The sequence below is a fragment of the Megascapheus bottae genome, chromosome 1 (assembly GCF_031878675.1).
Source record: "Megascapheus bottae isolate mThoBot1 chromosome 1, mThoBot2.hap1, whole genome shotgun sequence".
NCBI classification, from domain to species: domain Eukaryota; kingdom Metazoa; phylum Chordata; class Mammalia; order Rodentia; family Geomyidae; genus Megascapheus; species Megascapheus bottae.
Genome location: NC_143509.1, coordinates 82,542,106 through 82,560,838, shown reverse-complemented (window position 1 = coordinate 82,560,838; position 18,733 = coordinate 82,542,106). Strand labels below are relative to the sequence as shown.

Here is an 18,733-nt window from a genome sequence, read left to right as displayed (position 1 = left end):
CCAAGGAATTGAACCCGGGTCTTCATGTATGCTAGGAAAGCACTTTAACCACTAGGCCAAACTCCCGGCCCTACCTCATTCTTAAAGCATATTAAATTCATATTCTTCTCAGTTTACCTGTAGAACTTCCACCATCATATTCTAACTGCTCTGTGTGTGTGTGTGTGTGTGTGTGTGTGTGTGTGTGTGTGTGTTTGTGTTGGTAGTGGAGTTTGGCAACTGCTATACTGATTATTCCATGTTCTCTTTTCACCTCCATTTCCCTCACCCTTGTAGGTTCTGAGACCACAAACTATAGTATTCATTTGGAAGACCACCTGTGCCAATATTCCCACATGTTCTGGAAAGTACAGTAAATGTGTGCTGGAGCCAGCTGGTGATGACATCTCTAAACAAGAAGTAGAGAATTCTGGAGGGGTTCATGCATGTTCCTTTTACAAAAATCCTCCTCCAAGAGTCGACTGGGTTTACATAACAGCTACTACTCTCCCTCCAAGAGTGGCCATTAAGTGTCTATTAAGAGTTAGAGGTGGACCAGGAGTTTGGCCTAGTGGTAGACTGCTTGCCTAGCACTCACGAAGACCAGAGTTCGATTCCTCAGTACTACATTATGTAGAAAAAGCCAGAAGCTGTGCTGAGGCTCAAGTGGTAGAGAGCTAGCCTTGAGAAAGCCCAAGGATAGTGCTCAGCCCCTGAGCACAAAGCCCAGGACTGGCCAAAAAAAAAAAAAAAGAAAAGAAAAGAAAAAGAGTTGAAGGCATGTCTAACACGGTAGAATTGACAGCCAATAAGGAAAAGCAAATGTCACAAATGCCACATACAGAATTTGAGTTCCCGCCTTGAAAAAAAAAGAAAAGAAAGTGAGAAAAGGAAAGAAAAGAGAAGAAATACAAGTCATAAAGGACTACTTAAAATAAAATGAACAAAAGAAGAAACTCTAATCTACAAGTCTAAAGTCTGTCAATGATCTCATTAAATGAGCAAATGATCCTCTTTATTTTACTCCCTCAAAGGCTGCAACTAGATTTGTGTACCACAATATTTTGTTCATAATATTTATTACTTACTGAATGTTTATTTTGAGCTGTCTTTATTTTTACCAGATGATAGGGATCAGAAGGGTGATGCCTTATCTGGATTTTCACTGTTTCTCTGTCAGAGCTTTATCACATTTGGGTAACTACTAAGCATTTCAGCTTTGCTAAATTAGTGAATCAACTCTATGTATTATTTACTTATTTATTTATTTATGCATTCCAGTCCTGGTGCTTGAACTCAGGGCCTAGGCACTATCCTTGGGCTTTCTCAAGGCTAGTGCTCTTCCAACTTGAGCCACAGAGCTACTTCCAGCTTTTTCTACTTTTGAGGTATCAGGGAATTGAACCCAGGTCTTCATGCATGCTAGGCAAGCACTCTAACACTAGATCACTCTCCCTGCCTGCTAGATTTATTGATTTTATTTTTTAAAGCACAGATTTATTTTCTTTAATTTTTATTTTAATTAATAGAGGGGTTACAGTTATATTCGCCAGATAGAAGGTGCATTACTTCACACACATCAATACCCCTACAGATTTATTAATAATGTACGATTTTGCACAGAAATTTCTCAAGTTTGAATGTCTGGGCGTAAGTATCATGCTGTATCATGTGTAGGTGCTGGTGGCTCATGGTAGTAATCTTAGTCACTCAGAAGGCTGAGATCTAAGAATTGTAGTTCAAAGTCAGCCTGCATAGAAAACTCTCGGAGATTTTTATTTCCAATTAACCACCACAAAGCTGGGAGTGGAGCTATAGCTCAAGGGATAGGAAATTAGCCTTGGGTAAAAAGCTTAGAGTCAATATCTAGGCCCTGAGTTCAAGTGCCCAGGATCATCACGAAGACAGAAAAAAAAATAATAAAATATCACACTACTAACAAGTAGCAGTCACTCTAAAATATAGACTTCACCAAATTTTTACACAACCATAACCATACGCAAACACACACACACACACACACACACACACACACACACACACACACATACACACAGATCCCTTTTTCAAGGCATTTTGCAGACACATGTAATATGGAATTATTTTGTCATGCATATCTTTAAAGTAAATTATGTCATTTCATTGTTGAGAATAAAAATTATTCTAAGCTACAAATTTCAATTGTGTTAACAGCAACAGACAAAACTATCAAAGCATCAATATATATAATTAACTAGGATTTGGAATCTAAATATGCATACAACATATTACTTACAAAACATTCATAAAATATCAACATTCATATTTATATGAATGAAATCCTGTCTGGTTCCCACTATCACTGAACTACCTAGGTTTATGCTCAAATAGCTCCAATGGCTCACGTTTCTTAACACGACAAACCCAGTTTTTAATATAAATAAAAATCTTCAGCACAGCAGGGGAAAAGCCAAATATAGAGAAGACAGAAGAGAACCATGAGAGTACAAGTTTTCTGACACAAACACAAATCATTTGCTGCCCTGGAAACTTGCTTTCCTTTGTGTTATTTAGAGTATGTGTAGATGAGGAAGAAAGAAGCTCAAAAGGAAGAGAGAACACACAGAATGTTTCATGGTTGCATTAATGGGAAGTAATATCAGGTCATTATCAATTCAGAGATCACTGATCTAGACACAAAGAATTACTTTTCCTCAGAGTATTTTGGTCCTAGGTGAGTTTTTATTTTTCTATTGGTAAACTCTTTTTATATTTTATACTTGGATTCCTGGTAGAAATATAAATTTATATACTTGAATTTTTTTTAAATAGACAACTTTCCACTTACACCACTGCTGAAATTGAATGGCACTTACATAAAATAAAACTATGAACTAGTTATTCCCATGCTTTGGGATTGTATTCTTTCAAATAACAATCCCCTTTATTATAAAATACAAATTTGAGATCTAGAAAGGATAGAAAGTTAAACAAGAGAACAAGACCAAAACAACAATAAACCACCAAAAAAAAAAAAAAAAAAAAAACAGGTGCAAGAGAAAAGAAGGCAGCTGGCTAAAATTTTTAAAAGTTGTCTGCAAAAACCTTCTGTTTGAACAAAACAGTGTTTTATTAAAATAAAACTACAGATACCGAATCAGGCTATGCTTTCTAGTACTAAAAAACAGTAAATAAAGCTTTATTTTTCTAAAATGTGCACTGTAGATAATACACTAAATTGATAAGAATTTGAGGATGATCAAAATAAATAAAACTCTAGGATTTCATGGAAATAAACAACTTAAAAAGTGACAAACATCTCTCAGTAAGGGTCACTGCATAGCTCAGAAACAGCACAGTCAGACTGTCAAAGCAAACCTCTTCAATCTCATTTTATCTCCTACCTAACATTATTATCATTATACTTGTAGTCATTAAAGAGGAAAGAGAGATGAAGAGAGAGGGAGAAGGGGTTTGGAGAGAGAGGAACAGGACCAACAACTAAACAGAACAAGTAACAAGCATGTAATTATTGAATACACACTTGCACACTTACATAATGGAATATCTCTTACAGGTAAGATCAGAAGAAATATAAGTAATGAACATTTAGAATAAGATATACAAAGAAAATCACACAGTTTTTGTTACTGATTGAGTTTGTAAACAAAGAAGAAAAAGGAAACCTCAATGGTAAGCATTCCGGGAGGTCTGAGTTTAGATCTGTAGGGATAAGAAGTAATTTTACAAGCTGGGTGTAGTAGCTCATGTCTATAATCTTAGCTAGTCAGGGGGCTGAGATCTGAGGATCCCAGTTCAAAGCCAGCAGGAGCACACTATAGTCCCTGAAACTCTTATCTCCAATTAACTGCCAGAAAACTGAAAGTGGCACTGTGGCTCAAGCAATAGCCCAGTCCCAGAGTTCAAGCCCCACAAGTGACAAAAAGAGAAAAAAGAAAAGTAATTTTACATGGACGAGTAACAGAGACCTAAGAAATGTATCAGCTATTCTCTGACTTTAAACATCAAATAAGCACAGTAATTAATTAAATCTTTTATTAATAAAATACTTTTGGTAGCTGAAAACTTTAAAGTATTATTTCTATTATCTACAGACATTAACTTTATTTATTTAGCCAGTCCTTGGCATGGGCCCTGGACCTGGACTTTCTCAAGGCTAGAGCTCTACCACTTGAGCCGTAACACCATTTCTGTTTTTTTTCCTGTGTATGTGGTACTGAGGAATCGAACCTGGGTCTTTGTGCATGCTAGGCAAACACTCTACCACTAGTACAAACTCCTGGCCCAAGAAATTAACTTTTTTTGTTTTTTGTTTTTTTTTGCTTCCTAAAGTCACAGGGGATGTTAGACACATGCCACTACACTCAGCCATGGGGTTGGAGACAGTGTGCTCAAGAATGGCTGGGTTGTATCTGTATTTTCATGTTGTCTTCCCTCTGTATGACTGGGCTGAAAACTTCCTTTTCTGTTTCAAGCTCTATTATTTATTTACTTGTTCATTTTCTTTTTTAAATTTAATGTGATTGTCAAGGTGATAAGACATTAACTTTTTAAGGGATAGTCTGTACTGTAGATCAAAGTAGTGTACACAAATAAAATCTTTAGAGTAATCCTCATTGCAAAGCAGTTAACAGGCCTGGGAATGTAGCTCAGAGGTAGAGCACTGGCCTATTCCATGTAATACATGGAATATCCTGGTTTCAGATGGGGAGGAGAGAAGGAAGGGAAAGAGAATGAGAATAGATGATGGCTCATTTTCAATTATTAACCCAACCTTTAAACATGTATCACTTTTACCAGAGATACTTTGAAGTTACATTCTGTTTTTTCTTGACAACTTAAATATAAATTGTGAACATAATTTGAAGTTTTTTTTAATGATTCAGGCTTATTATGATCAATTATTACAACACAGTGCAGGCTAATGATGCCCAGAGGGACACTTAAAGTGTATAGACCTGTTTGCTATTGCACCTAAGTGGCCTGACATTGCTGTGCTTTCAGTTCTGCTTTCTCACCTTGGTAGTTATTTGCTCTTTACTGTTATTCTCAGAGGTGACATCCAAATTCCGTTAGCTGTTGATTATAATCTGTCATTTTGGCAACTGTTTCAAACTTGTGTTTCCATTAAAAATAAACAAATAAATGAATAAACAACACAGGTTAGCTTGCTTTAAAATATATATATGTATATATTATATAAATATGTCTGTGTATATACATACATATAGTAGAAGCCAGTTGCTGGTGTCTCATGTTTCTAATCCTACCTACTCAAATGACTGAGATCTGAGCTTCATTATTTGAAGTTAGCCAAAGCAGAAAACATTATGAAATACTTATCCCTGATTAACCACAAAAAAAGCTGAAAGAGTACATGACAGAACTTGAGTCTTGAGCAAAAAAAGCTGAAGACAATGCCCAAGTCCTGTGTTCAAGTCCCACTTACGCTCCACACACCCATACATATATAAAACTATAATGCACAAGATCCACAGTTATTATGGTACACACATTATCTCATGAAAAATTATTTCTTCCATCCTTTTTGATAATTTTTTTCACAAGATGATTATGACAATGGCACTGCAATTATGATGATGATGATAATTAGCACAATTATAAATCTGATATTGGGAATAGTGTGTTAATGAATCCTCGCAACCTTAGCAGGAAGACAAAGGATAATTTTATTTTCCATGGGCGAAATTCAAATTTGAAAAGATCAGCTAGTCTACTATGTTACTGCTATTGAGTGGTGAATGTAAGCTTATACCCATTCTGTATCTTGCCTACAAGTTCAATAATATATTTATAATTTGTAAAATTATGTATCACTTTGCTATAAGATACTAAAAGAATCAAAGACTACTGATTATTATTAGTGTAAAAATCCTCTGTAAACCTAATTTATAGGCACATTTAAAAACAGGGTAAATTCATTTACAAATGGAGATGTTAGGCAATGCCCGAAGATATCGACAAATTCAATGTAATACCCATCACTACCCCAACAACATTCTTTAATGAAAAGAATAAGCAATCTAAAAAAATCATATGAAATAATTGAAGACACTAAATAGCAAAACCAAGAAACAGGAAACAGTACTGGAGGAATATCAACACCAAACTTCAAAATCTATTACAAAGATGTAGTTATAAAAAACAACAACAAGAACAACAAAAACAGCTTGGTACTGGCAACATGAACACACCTAAAGACCAATGGAGTACAACTGAAGACCTGGACATGATCCCATAGACTATGGCCACTTAATCTTTGACAAGGGAACCAAAATCATCAGATGGAAGAAAGACAAAATGGTGCTGGCAGAATTGGCTTTACACGTGTAGAAAACTGAAGTTAGAACCTTACATGTCACCCTGAATCAGAACTAACTCAAAGACCTCAAGATATAAGAAGATAGCCTGATGTGGCCAGGAGGGACACCTACTACACTGTTGGTGGGAGTGTAAACTCATTCAACCACTGTGGAAAGTAGTATGGTGGTTCCTAAAAAGAATAAATACAGAGCTCCCCTAAAACCCAGCAATTCCACTACTTGGCATTTACCCAATTGTCCAGAAACAAGGCCATACTAAAACCACTAACACAGCTATATTCATTGCAGCATTATTTACCAGAGTAAAGATATGGAACAAACCTATATGCCCCTCAGTACACAAGAAGATGTGGTATTTATACACAATGGAATTCTATGCTGCCATCAGAAAGAATGACATGGCCCCATTTGTAAGAAAAGGGAAAGACTTGGAAAAAAATCATATAAAGTGAAGTAAGCCAGACCCAAAGAAACATAGGCTCAATGGTTTCCCCCATTTATAATAATTAGTACACATCTAGGACTCTCCTAGCAGAAGATTACAATAGCTCAAAACCTAGGTACATAAGGTTATAGAGGATGAGACTAAATGAAAGGAACTCTAGGACATGGAAACAAGGGCTTTATCTTGTGTGATTGCTCTTAAAGTACTATGTTATTTCTCTTCTCTTTTTTTCCCTTATTGTTAATTGCATTTTATTACTGTATCCAACTTTGTTATCTGGTATATTGTATATATGTTTATTTGAAATAAGAATAAGAATAGGAAAGGAGAAAAACAAAATGATTGGGAGGGGTTGGAGGGAGGAAAATGGGGACAAAAACATGAGAAGGGGTATTGTGTGAGAAGTAATGCACCTACTACCTGGTGATAAGAGTGATTGCGTGTAGTATACACCAAGACCGGGGTTCGATTCCTTGGTACCACATACATAGAAAAAAGTCAGAAATGGTGCTGTGGCTACAGTGGTAGAGCTCTAGCCTTGAGAAAGCCAAGGACAGTGCTCAGGCCTTCAGTTCAAGGCTGAGTTCTGGCAAAAAAAAATTAAACAACAAAAGCAGATATCCTGAAAATATTAGAGGAAAAGATAAGCAATGCACTAGGGCTCCTTGGAACAGGTTGAAACTTCCTACTTAGAAATCCAGAAACACAACACATCAAACAAAGGCTGGATAAATGGGATTGCATTAAACTGCAGAGCTTCTGCATGACAAAGGACATGGACATAGCTAACAGGATACATAGAAAGCCCACATCTTAGAAGATCTTCATTAGCTATACAACAAACAAGGACTGCATAACAAAATTTCAATTTCCTTAACAATAAACCCTCAAAGAAATAATGACCCCATTAAAAAATGTGCTAAAGAATTAAAAAGAGATTTCTCTCAGGAGGAAATAAAAATAGTAGACACATGAATATCTCTAGTTATAAAAGAAATGCAAATCAAAACCATATTGAGATTCCTTCTCACCCATTGTTAAGAAAACAAATAATAGTAGATGTTGATGCTCCTACTGTGTTGGTGGGAATGTAAACTGGTTTAACCATTCTGGAAAGCAGTATAGAGGTTTCTCAAAAGACTAAACATAGAACTACCCTATAATCTAGCAAACCCACACCTGGGCATTTACCCAAATGAACACAGAAAAGGATACTCTAAAGCTATCAGCACAACTATGTTCATTGCAGCATTATTTACCATAGCTAAGCTATGAAACCAACCCAAATGCCCCTAAGTAGATGAATGGATCAAGAAAATGTGGTATATATAAACAATGAAATTCTATGCTGCCATCAGAAAGAATGACATTAAGCCATTCACAAGGAAATAGAAAGAACTGGAAAAAAATTTGTTAGCCAGAACCAAAGAAACATAGGATCCATGGTTTCCTTCATTTGTAGTGATTAGCAAAAATGTGTAGGGATAGTCCTAGCGGAGGATCACAAATAGCTCAATAGTCATGTAATATAACCTTATAAGATGATGCTAAGCAAAATCAACTCCAAACATAAGTTTGTTGTTGTTACTGTTGTTTTAATGCACTGTGTGAAGTTTATTTCATTTTCATTTTCTTTTCATCTCCCCCCATCCTTGGTTTATCTCCTCTTGTCACTGTTTTTCATTTTGGTACCCTATGTCTTTCATCTACTTTTATCTGATTTGGGTAAGGGAAGAAGAATAACAAAGTGGTAAGTCAAAGGATAAAGGGTGTAGCAACACAATAGCAATACTCACAAGACACTATGTTGGAAATGAGCTTTATAACTACTGGAGTCTGAGGGGAAGGAAAAGTGGGAAAAAAATGACAGGCGGGGGTAACAAATGTTTGACAAGAAATACACTCATTGCCTTTATATAAGTGAGAGGTCCTTTATGGCCCACATTCTCCACTAGAAATAACTGGCAGTATGTGATTAATGACAGCTACCTTAGTCAGAGCCTGTTTGCTTTGGGCAGCATGTTACTTACTTAGCTGCTGTCCCCTTATTATATCCTTAATTAAAAAATCTGACAGTACACAATGGTATTTTACTCATCTATTAAATAGAATGATAATGTACCATTTGTATAAAAATGGAAATACTTGGAAAAAAGTTCGTTAAAGAAACAAGTCAGACCCTGAGAGACAAAAGATCCATGTTTTCCCTTATATGTAGAAGCTAGATTTAGCTTACAAATCTAAAAGTAAATATGCTAGGCATGCATGTATATACAAATGTATTAATTGAAATATGGTAGAGATTCAAGGAAAATTTCAAATGATGAAATTCATTACAAAGGCAAAATAAAAGTTAAGCAAATCTCATGTTGTTACTGTATCTGACTTTGTTACCTGGTATATTATAAATATGTTTATTTGTTCATTTGAAATAGGGAAGGGAAGTGGGGGAAACAAGATGACTGGGAGGGGGTGCAGGAAGGAAAAGAGGGACAAAAACATGAGGAGTATGAATACATAAGAAGTAATGTATCTACTACCTGACAAATGTAACTGTAACCCCTCTATACATTATCACAAAAATAAAATAAATTACAATTTACAAAAAACACACAAGGAAATGAGTACTCAAATGTGGTAGGATGGGATGCACAAGTAAAGAGAAAGGGGCTAAGATGCAGTCAAGAACCCAATATACATTTATCAAAATTAAAAAGAGTGAGGGAAGCATGGTGGCTCACGCCTGTAATCCTAGCTACTCAGGAGGCTGAGTCTGAGGATCAAGGTTCAAAGGCTGCCCTGGGTTTGAGGTAGATGGGTAACAATGTTGAAAGGGATGGAATTGATTAAAATATATTGTATTCATAAACTGCATTGCTAAATGGCAACCTGTTTGTACAACTACCTAAAAATAATTTAAAAAGAAAAAATTAAGAAATGTAAAAGTATAAGTCTATTATGCTATAGCATTCTATAGTCATGTGCCACACATTTTCATTCATTGTATTTTATACAGTTGGAAACCTTGCCCTGTAGCACACATATAACATTATCATCATGAGTTCTTTACATGTAAAGCTAAGATTCAAATGCCAGTTGCTTGGTTCATTCAGCACAGAACAAGGAAAAAATCATTTGCGTATATATTATGTAAGACTGTTACTTTTTTGCTCTTTGTATCTATTGATAATACAATTTTCTTAGAATATTTTTATAACTTTCAGAGCTGAATCTAGTTGTGAAAAACAAGAAACCCTAACAAGATATTTTGTAGTGCCACCAAAAGAATTTCAGTGAAAATTTTCTAAAACAAAACAAAACAAAACAAAAAAACAGATAAAAATGAAGGAAACAGAGGTAAGCACTACTTTAACTAAAAAAATGCAGTATGAAGCAATTTACATTGTTTACATTCTAAACAAACAAACAAACAAAAAGGCAGTATATGTGTGATTCAAAGTAACAACAACAACAACAAAAAGAGCTCAGAGACAGTGCCCAGGCCAGAGTTTGAACTTACCACTGACAAAAAAGAAAAATCAAGTATGTAGGTTATCATATACTGGTAAGGATACTGATGAAAATAAGAAACAGGCAATAGAGAATGGTAGGGATTAGATGAGTTAATTTACTGCTGGTGGTAAGGAACTTGGTAAATCAAATCATTTGTTCAAATTAAAAGACTTTTAATAAAAGTTCTGACTTTGAGGCTGGGAGTGACCTAGTGGTAGAGTACTTGCCTAGCATGCACGAAGTCCTAGGTTTGATTCCTCTGTACCTCATAGACAGAAAAAGCTGGAAGTGGTGCTATGGCTCAAGTGGAAAAACACTAGCATTGAGCAAAGTAAGTTCAAGGACAGTGCCCAGGCCCTGAGTTCAAGCCCCAGGATGAGAGAGAGGGGTGGGAGAGAGAGGGGAAGGAAGAAGAGGAACAAGAAGCAGCAGCAGAAGCAGCATAATTGACATCACACCCTCAAACCAGGTGAGCCTAACATCTAATTGACTTACTTTTCTATTGCTTATAATGTTACAAACAGCTTTATATCTCTTAAGATTCCTTTCAAATTCATGAGAATGCTCCAGATAACTTGTTTTATTTTTTATCTCTGGACTAATACTAAGGCAGTCATTCAAGCTAGTAAACCATGAAATATCTCTTTATGCCTTCAATTCCGCTAGTCCAAACTCCAGAAAATTGGCATGCTTAAACAAGTTGTTCTGTTACCTACAGATAAAAATAGAAGAAAAAAATTGATTTTTATCTCTGCTTGTTTTAAAAGGTCATAAAGAAAGCTAGATATCATCATTATTATTATAAATTCCACAAAAGTCCTTGACTTAAGGGATTATCACTTGAATAGGAACCATAAGGCCATTTTCACAATCTGGTAAAGCATTATTATCTTAAGCTAAGGAAGCTGCTTTTAGGACAATGTGGAGATTTTTCAAATTTGAAGTAAACAGTTCTACTTTAAAGTAAGTTTGGATTTGGGAAGGTGAGTGTGATAGGTGTGTAAGACTCAAATTCTTAAGACTTTTCACAGAACCCATGGGCATTTAAGGTTTATACTGGTAGGGAATAAATGAGATAGATAATACCAGGAACAAAGTTTATACAAAGACAGTAAATCCTTACCCCTGTGCTGTGCTCTGCATCAATAGAAACCTTTCTGCTAGGCTAAATAATCTCATAAAGCCTGTGAAAGAAGTTATATTTCTAGTATTTGAACTCAATTCCAGACAGATTAGATTGATATAGCAACTTTCTTAATCTCTTTTACAAAAGAGAATTAGTCTGTCTGAATTTTGAAGCTAACTCTACTTTTCTTTGAAATACTAGATTTAACTATTTTACCTTAATAAAGCTGAAATAAGACTCTGCTTTAAAGCAGGGAAGAAATAATGAAAGAATTTTTTTTAAAGAAAATGGTATAAGTGAAAAAAATACTGAACCCTTTTATGGTATACCCAACATTTCCAGAAGCTATTAATTTTTCTAAGAATTATATGTACTTAAGGAAGAATGATATACCAGTTAGTGGGTTTTTTTTTTTATCATTTGACTACTTTGAAATGTGTTTAAACTATGTTCAAAACTGTTTTATATGCAACTGCAATTTGCTTTTAACAAAGCAAATAATGTGGAATTTATAAGTCTAAAGTTAGAAGGTATTACTTTAATTGAAAAATGAAATGTTAGGATATGTTTATATTAGAGCAAGTTTAAAACTTTGGCCAAAACTGTGGCAAGCTTTTTAATGTGTTTTAATAAAGAAATTTTACTGCAATCCTTTCTGACAATAAAATCATAAGTAAAAATTTCCTCAATGCTTGCCTTTATTTTTGAACTCAGGGCCTGGGCACTGTCCCTGAGCTCGAGGGTAGCTCTCTACCACAGCATCACTTCCGGTTTTCTGGTGGATAATTAGAGATAGAGTCTTAAGATATTTCTTCCAGAGCTGGCTTTGAATTGTGATCCTCAGATCTCAGCATCCTGAGTAGCTCGATTACAGGTATGAGTCACCAGCACTTACTTACCCCAAATTCTTTATTCACGTAGTTACACCCTTTAATTTTTAAAGTGGCAACACTACTTGAAGAGCAAATTTTCAGAGGTTTTAATTTTCCCTTAAAAATTCTGATTAACATGTGCTCAGCAGTTTCCTAATTACATATGTATAATAACATGTTTTAGTATAGGTATACCTCTAACTTCTCAAAATAGCACCAAACTGTGTTCAAGAGGTTATTCACATTTATCCTTTGAGTTTCATTGCATCTTTCTTGCTTTGATCAAATTTACTATTGATTAAGCAATAGCAGAACAATGCATATTTAAATATCTGAAATCTAAAATAGTCCAAAACAGGTTTGAGTGCTAACATGTTATCACAAGTGGAAAATTCCACACCTGATGGCCTGAAGTTAAAATGCAAGGGGCATCAAAAATGTTATCTAAAATTATCTTTAGGTTATATGAATATGGTGTATATAAAATATAAATATATTTGTATTTTGATCTGAGTATCATTCTCTAAGATATCTTATGTACCGAGAATTTTCTAAAATTAAAACAAATCAAACCAAAATATTTGATGGCTAACATTTTCGCTAAAGGGTAATCAAGCTGTGAAAAAATACTCTAAGTATTACTTTAAAGCCCTCTTAAATATAACTTTGGCAGTTTTTGCTCATGTCCTAGATGCTTAGTTTTTAAGTATCTTGCAAGTCATGATTTTGTCATCTCTTTATTAGCTAATACCTAATTGCATAATAACCCTTACATTAAGTCTTGGGATTAAGAACTGATTTGGTCATAGCATATAGAAATACATATTTATTTAGAATATTTATATCTATATTTGATAAAATATCATAAACCAACTCTTAAAAGAAAATCTAATCTGAGCTGGGTACGTTGCTCACGCCTGTAATCCTGGCTACCCAGGAGGCTGAGATCTAAGGATAAGGATCTTAGTTCAGCCCAGGCACTGACATCCATGAGACTCTTAGCTCCAACTAACCACCAGAAAACCAGAAGTGGTGCTGTGACTTAAGAGGTAGGGAGATAGCCTTGAGTTCAAGAGCTCAGGGATGACGCCCAGGCCCAGAGTTCAAGTCCCACACCCAACAAAAAAGAAAAAAATCTAATGCAAATAAACTGAATATGGAAGGTATTCATAAATTCCCTTCCATATGCAAATTTGGGACAAAGGTTTTAATTAGTTTCAACGGAAATATACTGATACTAACATAATATTGGTACTAAGATACACTTTGTTCCATGTACTTATGACCCTAAGGAAATAAGGGTATAGTCACTGTTCCTTCTGAAAGAACATTTAGTAAGTTAATAGAAGAGTTGTCATATAATGATAGAATATAATTATAAAAATTTCATGTTGAAATGGAAGTTTATAGAAAAATAATATAAGCCTCCTCAAGACTCAGTGTTTTTGAAAGGAACATTCAAAGAAGAAAAGATACTCATTTGAAGACTTAGTAATGGCTAAGGCATAGTTATTAAACTGAAACAAATCTACATTTGCAATATCATCACGTACATTGATATAATGCCACAAGAGTAAACAAGTAGAATTCAAAATTGAAAGTTCTATGTTATATCCATAACTTCCGTCTCTGGGCACTCCTAAAACTTCTAGATGACAAGATTTGTCAGAAAGTACTCTTCAACAAGTGAAGAAAGGACAACCCAATTTCTGTTATGAACTGTCATTAGTAATTTAGTAGAGGTAGAAGGCAGTTCAACTGAGAAGACAGAAAATTAAAACATGGGCAGCCCCTGATTGAAAATTTATTCAGACCAGGTAATGAAATAGCACAGTCAGGGTCTCTAGCATTACTCAGAGTGAGAGATTTAATTCTGATAATGTTGATGATGGCACTTGAATCAGAGACTGTAAATGTGACAGGCTGTGACATATAGATAGGATGAAATTGAGCTATGTATCTCTGCTGATGGAATTCTATATAAGATAATTTTTTTCCAAACAACGTACGTATTAATTTTAAAAGTTACTGCCAGTTTTAAAAGGCTTAGTTAGACCCTAATCAAACCAAATACTATTTATAAGTATTTGTCAATATATTATACTAACAAACCTATCAGAATATGGGGATAATTTATATTTAAAATATATGATACAACTTGGTATCTGATTTCATCTGCATATAGAAAAAAACACACAATTACAGGTAGAGTACTTACAATATGGAGAGGTAAAAGTAGAGTATTGGGTTTTTATGTATTGATATGTATGTAGGAATACACTCACAGATGAATAAAAGTATATTAATTAAATGTATAAAGAAAACTAATTTTGGTGTTTGATTTTGTCTTTTCTAGTTAGCTTCACATTTTTATTACTTACTTTTATGATAACCAATATAACTCTATGTAAAGAAATATAGCTGAAATATGAGAAGGGCTATCAAGGTTCAAGAAGTAATGTACCCATCACCTGAATAATGTAATTGGAACCCCTCTCTACATTAACCTGACAATAAAATACAATAAAAAAGAAATACCTGATATAAATGATAGTCATATGGACAGATATTTTAATAAACCTCTTCTGAATTTGTGAATACAGCTATTCATAACATAGATCAAATATTCCTTCATGCTCCTCCCACTGAAAAACAAGGTTTCTATTCCCTCATTCAAATCTATGACCGTTTGACAGTTAATCACTTGTCAAATTCAGACCACGTGAAATGCATTCTACACATTGTTTTTGAGACACCCACCTTCAAGAGGTCTCTAGTCATATGTGGAAGGTAATGCTGAGAGAGGAACTGAATTCTTACTCATACTGTCATGGCTGCAGTTCTACCTGACAGCCATGACAAAATGTCAGTCATGTGTGTGTTTCTTCTAGAGGTGATACTCCACTCCTTATTTAGTCACCTCAGTAATACAAAAAGCAGGAGGGGGGTGGGGAACTTCCCCTACTTAAGTATACTCCAATTACAAATTAGAACAAACACTTGTTATAAACAAAAGAGCAGAATGGGATTTTAATAATGAATTCCAAGATAGTAAAAAACAACTTCAACATACAATCATTTTGTAAAGTTCCAACTGCCACTGCAAGTAAAAATTGGAGTTAACTGTAAAAGGAAAGACATACATTTTTCTCAATCTAATACAAATTTTATCAGTAAAGTGTCTAATAAATCATACATGAGTAATAAGTTAAAAATTGAGTTTCAGCCAGGCGTGGTGGTTCACACCTGTAATCTGAGCTACTCAGGAGGCTGAGATGTGAGGATCAAGGCTCAAAGCCAGCCCAGCACAAAAGAACCTAAGACTCTTATTTCAAATTAACCTCTAGAAAATGAGAAGTGGGGCTTGGCTCAAGGGTAGGGCAGTAGCCTTCAGTTGATGAGCTCAGGGACAAAAACTCGGCTCAGGGGTAGGGTGGTAGCCTTGAGCTGAACAGCACAGGGACAGCTCCCAGGCTGAGTTCAAGTCCCATGACCCACAAAAAGAAAGAAAGAGAGAGAGAGAGAGAGAGAGAGAGAGGGAGAGGGAGAGGGAGAGGGAGAGGGAGAGGGAGAGGGAGAGGGAGAGGGAGAGGGAGAGGGAGAGGGAGAGGGAGAGGGAGAGGGAGAGGGAGAGGGAGAGGGAGAGGGAGAGGGAGGGAGGGAGGGAAGAAGGGAGGGAGGGAAGAAGGAAGGAAGGAAGGAAGGAAGGAAGGAAGAAAGAAAGATTGAGTTTCAACACTACTCTGATTTTGTATATTGTAAAATCTATTGTGGAATTATTTGTTTTACTGGGTCAGATAAGTTAAATTTGTTCATTTATTTTCTATATTTTAATGGTGTATAATTGAAGGCAGAACACAGAACTAAGTCTATAAACATTGAAAAATGTAGACATTGATCAAATATAAAATTTCAAATAATAGAAAGTACATATGCAGATTAAGCCACTATAGCAGAGCATATACTTTTTGAATATTCATAAAACCATAAGATGAATTTTTTATCAAACTGTGCACTTGAGAAAGAATACCAAGCCATAATATATTATTGAATTTATATCAGTTTCTCAATTTCTGAAATAAATAACTGAAAATTATACAATATCTTTCAAAAATTATACAAATTTAAGCACTGAAAGTATAGAAAACTGCATCATAAAGCTTCTTTATTAAAGAATTGTATAATAATATAAAAATCCATGTACATTGTATATTTCTTTACAAGGTATAGTTCTATAGAATTATTATTATAGAATGTGAAAGTCTGTAATTTCACATGTGACTTTCATATATTTCAGTTTTCAAGTGGAGGTAAATCTTCATTCATTCAAAAAATGGTCTAGAATCAACAGTACTTCTTGTGCACTTTCTACATTAGAAGATTAATTCAATAAATATATTTGCCTTAAGCCTACAGTATACAAGGGAATATTCAAAAAGTGATACAAAAACAAACTACCTTCAAAAAGGGTATTGCATTGACTCCCACACTCTTTGTCCTCTAATAATGAAAGCCTGAAAACAGGCTTATGAATGATGAATGAATTCATACCAGAGTAGTCAGGCCTAGAACCAGGATACCTCTCGTATCTTTTATCATCTATGATATTACTTTATCTTACAGGAGTGACTCTATCCAGCAACAAAATATGAAGTAACACATGGCATTAAGAAAACTGCACAGTAAAACAACTTCTTCTGTGTACATACTATCTAAATTTATGTTGAGAAAACAAGATTTCTTATCTTTCTAAACCTACTTTCTGGAAAATTTTTCTACACTTGCTTACATTCCAGTTAAGGCTAAGTGTATGTATAATGCAACATAAGAAAGAAAATTAGCACATTTTTTCAAATAAATTAACTGTAAAAATATTAGTTATAAATTTTGAGTGGCCCATACCAACATGCTTATGACCAGAGCATGCTGTTTTTGGAGTATGGTATATATGTGTATTTAAAAAAATGAGCTCTTTAGGAATATGCTATGTTAATCCAGGCACTGGCGGCTCACATCTGTAATCTTAGCTACTCAGGAGGCTGAAATCTGAGGATCAAGGTTCAATGCTATGCTTGGCAGGAAAATTGATGAGACTCCTATATCTAAATAATCACCAAAAAGCTCAAAATGGAGCTATGGTTCAAGCTCTGAGACAAAAAAAGCCCAGTGCTAGGCATTGAGTTCAATCCCAGGAGTAATACACACACACACACACACACACACACACACACACACACACACACACACACACACAAAAACTCCCTAATGTTCCCATGCTAATCTTATGAAATATTTTGAGGATGCCTGCATTTGCGCTGTACTTCATCGGGAGTGTGGACATTTCCACTTCTACCATTCTAACATGACTCAAATGTCTAAATTTGTGAAGTATTTTAGACATCAGATTTTCAGATTAAAGATGCCCAATCTGTACATTAGGTATTTGGTGCTTTTTGGTTTAAAGATGAATGATATCTTTGTGCTGCAGATAAATATTAGTGCTACATTTTTTGAGGGTTTTGAGTTTGTATTAAATTTTGCAATTTAAATTAAATCAGCTAAGACATCCCTGAATTTAGGCAGTCAGAGATCAGAGGTGTGTTTATTCATTAAATATCTCAATAATAAATCTTAGATTACAAGTATGGCTAGCCTGGGACCAATTGAAAAGTGAAACTTTAAAAACAAAAAAAGATCCTTTCTTTAAAGAAGACGTGAAGTACGAGCAAATAAAAACATAATATTAATATATTTAATAATTATGATTTAATTTATTCATCAATTATTGGCAAGCACTTGTTAAAATTAAATAATTTCAATCAGTGTCATAATATTATTAAAAACATGAAGTGTAACTTTTTTAAATGACTTGCTAAGAGATTTGCAATAGAGCAAAACCTAGATACATAAGGCCATATAGTATGATGCTAAATGAAAGGACCTCCAGGGTATAGAAACAAAACCTATATAATGAGTGATTGTTGTCCTTAATGTACTATGTTATCTCTCATCTGTTTTGCTGTCCCTTGGTAATCTCATATTGTTACAGTATCTCACTTTGTTATCTGATATATTAGATATATTTGTATTTGGTTATTTGAAATTGGATAGTGAAGGGGGGAAAACAAGATGAGGGGTGGGGGTGGGGGGGAGGGAAATGGGGACCAAGACATGAGAAAGGATATCAATGTATGTGAATTAATGCACCTCCTATCTGGCTTATAAAATGTAACCCTTCTATTAATTACAATAAAAAATATATGGAAAAATAAAATAAAATAAAATAAAATATGGAATATTTAACTACAAGAAAATTTCCCTTGATTAAATAAAACTGATAAATCTAGTCTTGGGCCCAGGAGGTGGCCTAGTTGTAGAGTGCATGCTTAGCATGACTGAGGCCCTAGGTTCGATTCGTTAGTAGCACATACACAGAAAAAGCTGGAAATGGTGC

The 18,733-nt window shown here is 34.7% G+C and overlaps 1 protein-coding gene across 2 annotated transcripts in view; it reads right to left on the bottom strand.

The window, feature by feature from the left end:
- Nucleotides 1–18,733, bottom strand: part of Gbe1 (1,4-alpha-glucan branching enzyme 1) — a 210,950-nt gene that overhangs the window by 76,454 nt on the left and 115,763 nt on the right. The gene's annotated exons all lie outside the window — the stretch shown is intronic.